General features: G+C 48.1%; 1 pseudogene; it reads right to left on the reverse strand.

Moving 5' to 3' along the window:
* Positions 1-402: 402 nt before the first annotated feature.
* LOC125758603 (neprilysin-21-like) lies at positions 403-5,037 on the reverse strand (annotated as a pseudogene).
* Positions 5,038-6,278: the final 1,241 nt, after the last annotated feature.

The following is a 6,278-nucleotide window of genomic DNA, read 5'->3' on the forward strand; positions in this document are numbered from 1 at the left end:
CTAGAGGAAAGGGTTTGGCGACGTACGCGATAGGATTTTCACGTTGTTCATGTCATGACCCGACAGTCATATTCGTCAAATCCTCTTACCCTCCCATGCCAATTTTGGTCTACCCCAAGTTAAGGAGGCGGTCATGAGAACAACCAGACGTAGGCGGCTAGATAGATAGCTACGTAGATAGAAACAGTGAAAGTGCCAAAGATTTGCTAAGAAATGCTTCGCATTTAAAAAAGAACCTTTCAGGAAGAGTGCCCTTGAAATCAACATGGAAACGTAGGTTAAGGTGTAGCTGTAACGTCTCCAGTAGAAAAGTATGGTGGACATACTGTCATAAAGGTCAAGAGGCAAGACGCTAATTTGAACTCTGACACACTTGTGCTTTACTCTTCCGCGGCAAGCCGGTCACAAGGCGCGGCACTTCTTCTTTGGGTTCATCTTGCTTCCCGGCTGACACTCGAAGGCCTTTGAAAATGGCTCGTAGTTGCTAAGGGGCACGTTTACCCGGTACTTTGCCGGCGCCCAAGTGGCGTCGTCGATGACGCGCTCAGTGTCCTCGTCTGGGTCGCAGAACGACTGGCCGAACATCAGGTAGAAAAGCTGCTCCGAGCTCACGCTGGGAAGGTTCTCAAAGTGGAGGAATACATTCTGGAAGCCCAGCGCGTCCATGGTGGATATGTAGAAGAGAAGTGACGTTCGATAGGCCCTATGGAGCACAGTTACGGCCACGTTTCGGCCATGTTCTCGCGCAGCGTGCGCTGGCCGTCTAGAGTCTTGTTTAGCGGGCCCACCTCGATGGCTCCGTACTGTTTTCTCCAGGCAACTTTTTCACGCCCTGAAGTGCCTCCGTCTCGGCGTCCGCGCTGAAGAGGAACTTTTCCTGGAACACGTGGTACAGGAAGCGCGTCATCACGAAACCTACCGTCGACGATTCGAGGAAGAACTCGCGGCCCTTCAGCACGAGCGGCGCGATGGAGAGCGGCACAGTGAGGACGCTGGTGTCCGGGTCGTACTGCGAAGTCAGCTCGAGGTTTCCATCCAGAACGGTCTCTCCGGATTTGAGCACGGCCGCGACGTAGTGCTCGGACAGCGCAGCCTTGGCCTTTACATAGGAAAGGAGCATGTTTTTCACGTCCGGGTCGAAGCTGTTGACAGAATAGTAGGCATCCACATCGTCCATCAGGCTGAAGTAAGCGGGCCCGATAGACATGATCTCGTCCTCAATGCTGTTCACTGTCGTCATAGGGATCTCGGAGGCGGAGTCCAGCACGCTCCTACGAAGGCCGGAAGCCACCACAGTTAGATGCATTCAGAGTGCCACACAAACAGGTAATTATTACATCGCCGTCATTAAAGCTAACTTTTTAAAAAGTTTTCAGAATACAGAAAGAATGTATTTATTCGGAATCAGAGGCTGGGTCCGAGCTAGTTGGTACATTGACATTATGAAACCGTTAAGCGCACGAAGACGGGAGCGCTCTGTGTGCCGTTTATTCGCCAACACATCATTCGCGTCTACATATATTCGAAACTATTCTATCATTGCTGAAACTCTAATTAACAAATATTTGGGCATTAATTTCTTAATATTTTCATTAGTTGATGTTTCACGTGTGGAATTGAAGCTGGTTACTACTCAAGTCGTATGGGTAACGAGACCACCGCAAATTTCAAGATAGTGTGCCTTCAAAATCTGCCATGAAACGCAGTGGTGTAATTCGTTGCAGATTACGGTATTCGTGCACAGGGGGAAAAAAGAACGTTTGAAAAACGATATAGAGTCCACTATATCAAGCAAGCTACTGACAATATTATAAGACCATACAATAGCCAATGAACATAAAAGAACACGTTTCGGTGATCGTAGAATACATTGCCACAACTGGCGTAAACGTGGATGCACACGTATGAATAGGCGTAACGAGTCAAGTGAAACGTGTTCTTAGTTATGAACTTATGGCTTATGTACCAAGATTTCTAAACTATGCTTGCAAGGAGCTCGATATTGAGCGCTTTTTTTATCTCCAGGGCTTTGTCCTTGTCAGGGTGTTCCTCTTGTTGCACGTCAGAGATGAGTACTCGACGCCTCCACGAGGCGCCGCGATCTTCTCACACACATTTAACGCTTTCCTTACCGACTTTTTTGTCCGGAAACGATACAAAAATACCAATTTCTTTTATTTGCCCATTTGGTTCTACGTGTCTTGAAACATCTAAAAAAATTATTCAAAGACATTTTATTCGCAAGATACACGCAAAATGTATTTTTTTTAATATATGCAGAGCATGGGCTTCACTGCACCAGACCACGGAAACTGCCCGAGCCTCTCTATTCTTCGGCGAAGAAAATATCTATTTGATATTTGAAAAATAAAGCGCAGGAAAGTAAGTCCGTGAAAACAAACCTTGTACACTCTGGTGGGGGTTCGCTTACATCTAAGGACGTCCACAGCCGATACGTCGAGATGCGGTCATCGTCCGAATCCGATCCGATGAGTAAGAGAAAATATGCTGCTATGCGTAGTCGCTGCCACACACACAGGAGAACTGAAATTCATTTCACGAAACTTCGGCAAACGAGGGTTTTTTTTCTTCTGAACGGAGCTGTTCCGGCACGCGCGCACCGCTCGCGCACAGAGGAGGACGCATTTCCTAATTCCGTTTAAATGATTCAAGTCCTTTTTCGACCAGAATGCATGCTTTGAGCGCGCTTTTAAATTTTTTACTGCGCTATATGTTGAAGCCAAAGAGAACGCAGCAAAATAATCAGGGTAGCTGGATTGCGGCGCCCCCAAATGCTTGTTCATGGTGGACGAACACGGCTCGTCTTCGGTATATAGCGGTACATAAAGTTTTGAAGAGAAAATATGTTTTACGATAGTGTACGTCGTCTCTAGTTCGCAGACAGAAATTTATAAATTGGTGCTAATTCATGGATACCTACTAAGTGGGCATGCATTGAACAGTGACTGGGTTCAGTGCAACATTTCTCAAACTGTGAAGAAATAAACGTTCGAATTATCGAACAATTTAAATATCCGCCGGCACGAAATAACCTGCCGCCAAAATGTTTCTTTTTTAATCTTCACTGCACTGTATCTTTCTTTTCAGATAATTAGTCAGCCTTTCCTGAACAACGTAGTGTAGCGAGTCACTTCTGAAATAAAGCGCATATTTTATTTCATTCTCACGTGGAGCGACTGCAGGACACATTCAACAGGGACACATATTTGTCGAGGGAGTGTTGTAAGGATGAAAAACTACACGAGCGCCCTGTAGTCGTTGTGCGATGGAAATATGAATACTGAACGCTGACTCCACAGAAAATTACCGGGACAGTTGTAACTTGACGCGGACTGGCTGATATGCTCTTCAGGCGCAGTCGTGACTAAACAAGGAGAGATTGTACTTTCTCAATTGTGCAGTAAGCATCGACCCTCAGCCCAATTATGTCTTAACCCTAAACTTTTAAGGCAAAAAGTCCTAATCTCGACTGTTGAGAAGCTTTCAATTTCCCGAATGGCCTCACTCGTGGCCTGCTGTTTGGAAATGGTGGACTGTGCAATTTACTGTCACGCATGGTTGACCCCATTGTTCGTGATAGTACACCCAGAAAGATCAACAAGCGGTGAATGTGCATTTGTTACCCTGATTGATCGTCTCCATTTTCTTTCACTAGTAGGACACCAGTAGATAATCCGGCAACGTTAGCAAGCGAGGCTTATTATTATATAGTGCCCGCTAGAAGAAGAAGCAATTATTTGCTTTCGGACTCACCTGTACGAGTTCCGTAAAATGGCCTCTTTCATTCCAGCACTCGTGATGACATCGAGGCGAACAGTTGAGTTGAAATGTCGGACAAAAACGTAGTTGAATACTCTGTAAGTAAGCAGCGAGCAGACCTCCCGGCTAGTGTTCTGGTAGGACGTTGAGGAGGCAGACTGTTGAAGCTTCACAAAGGGATAGAGGTGGAGAATCGCACTGTACTTAACGAAGTCGCCGACTTGGGCGGTGGTGAACTTTTGGAGCATTTTATCAAGATGCTTGAAGTAATCTGGTGACCGAATGACAACGCAGTGGTCCTTGCGTGCAGACTCTATTAGCTTAAACAAGAAGGTCCTCCAGTTCAACCCATTCGCCTTGAGATCATCGATCGTGGTCGCTTTCGTACTCGGACATTTTCTGGTAGCTCTCGCTCCAGAGACCCAGAATTTCTTGAGGAAGATGTCGACTTCTCTGACGTTGTGTGCCGCTTGCTCGGAACCGATAAGAGCTTTGACGAATGGCGACGTACTTCTTCGAGAAGGCCTTAGGGATGTCGAATATGTGGTCACCGTCATAACGACTTGGGCCTCCTAAGCACGATGCATTCCCGACTGTTCTTTGGCCTTGTTCGTCACGGACACGTGCACGAGCGGGAACACCTGTAGAATTTTGGCCAGCGAGGCGAGGACCTTCTTCGAGGATTGCGTCCTTGCCAGACAGCTTGAGGAATTCAAGTGTCTGCTCCATTTGTTCGGGAACAGAGTTGTAATGGGCCGTCTTGCACGCCTTGTAGAATGACGACACCGTGGTTGGTGAGTCGAGTGCGCTTGAGGCCAACCTAAACCGTGAGTACTTGTCGATGACGTCGTGAATCTCACGCAAAAAGTGTCTAACGGCCGATCTGCGCACCGATGACGCCGGCTTTGTGCTGGAGCAAACGTAGTCGTAAAAGTCTTCGCACGGGTCCAGCGTCCAGGCTACGTGCTTCTGAAGCTGTTCACCCTCCTTGAGGCAGTGCTCCGAGGTACACGTGTAGATGAAACCAGAGCGCTGCCGCTGCCACGAGAACAGGTGCGCTGCCTGGAACTCGCCATGGAACTTGGGCCTGTGGATGTTTTTGACGGTGAAGACGACTACTAGAGCGATTGCCAGTGCCAGAGACAAGGAGAAGATGGCCATCAAGGCTGCCTTGAGTGGCCGCACGCCGCCACTGGAAGCGGCGACGCCGCCTGCCCCGGCTGCGCGGTCTCCTGACGACGAACCTTGGTCCGCCATGTCTTTGCTGTGCCTGCTAAGCAGCTAACGATGAACGCGCCCACACTAGGCTCGCGGGTCTTCTTCTCTGCTTCTTCTTCGTCACAAATTGCACGTTCTCGCTAAGGTGCATGACCCTACCTCGACTAATGCGCAAGGACGAATTGGTTTGCATGGTCAGTTTTTCCATATACTTACTTCAGATGTGCTCAGAAAAAGCCCGGCGATCCAGCAGGTAAGCAATTTTTTTCCAATTAAGATGTGCAATTAAAAACCATGGGACAGGTGCGTTTTCGCGTTTGTTTTTTTCTTTCTCTCAAGTAGGCGAAGTTGTACGCCGCGGTGGTATAGCGGTTACGGTGCTCGGCTGCTGATCCGGAGGTCGCTGGTTCGATACCGGCCGCGGCGGTCGCATTTCGATGGAGGCGGAATGGTAGAGGCCCGTGTACTTAGATTTAGGTGCACGTTAAAGAACACCAGGTGGTCGAAATTTCCGGAGCTCTCCACTACGGCGTCTCTCATAATCATATAGTGGTTTTGGGACGTAAAACCCCAGATATTATTATCAAGTAGGCGAAGTCCGGCAATCTATTTAACAATCTAATATCGTGGCCTGCCTTCCGCAGTGGGTTGAGCTGTTACATAGGTCGCCAACCAACGAAGCCAATTTTCTACCCCGCCAGAGTGGGTGTGAGCCAAAATCTTAGGATCGACACCTACATCTACAATTTCCTGATAAGGGGTGCTATGCAGGATGGCCCGAGTTTGGTGAAACTGGGAATCTCTCCGCGCTCTGGCGACGCCCCCTTTTGAACGAAACTAATAGTACGAAAGATCAAATCCAGCTCTCAGCGTGTGCCTTGTTGCATTGGTGCGATGAAACGCTGAGTCAGGTCAAGGGCGGCCGACAAAGTTGGGGTGGCGTCCTTAAACGATCGAAATCTTCTTTTATTTGTTCGTCGTTCCATTGAGTGCATAACTGCACCATGCAAGGAAAGTGTAAGAAATTTTTACTAATTATATTTTTTAGAGGTACGGGCTGCGTAAACTGTAAATTCATTTTCAAGCGTTAATGCCGCACTAAATATTCTTTCGAATAATTAGTGCCGTGGCCTCCGAGATTAGCTCCGGCCGAGCATCTTTTCAACGGAACACGCCTGCGTGTTCCTTTGAAAACCACTGCAAACCCCGCACACGCGTTTGTGACGCCGTGCGCGTTCTTGTAGCCGTTTTTCTCAACGCTGCTTTCGCGCGGCTCAGCA

This window comes from Rhipicephalus sanguineus, chromosome 5, assembly GCF_013339695.2.
Source record: "Rhipicephalus sanguineus isolate Rsan-2018 chromosome 5, BIME_Rsan_1.4, whole genome shotgun sequence".
Classification (NCBI taxonomy): Eukaryota; Metazoa; Arthropoda; class Arachnida; order Ixodida; family Ixodidae; genus Rhipicephalus; species Rhipicephalus sanguineus.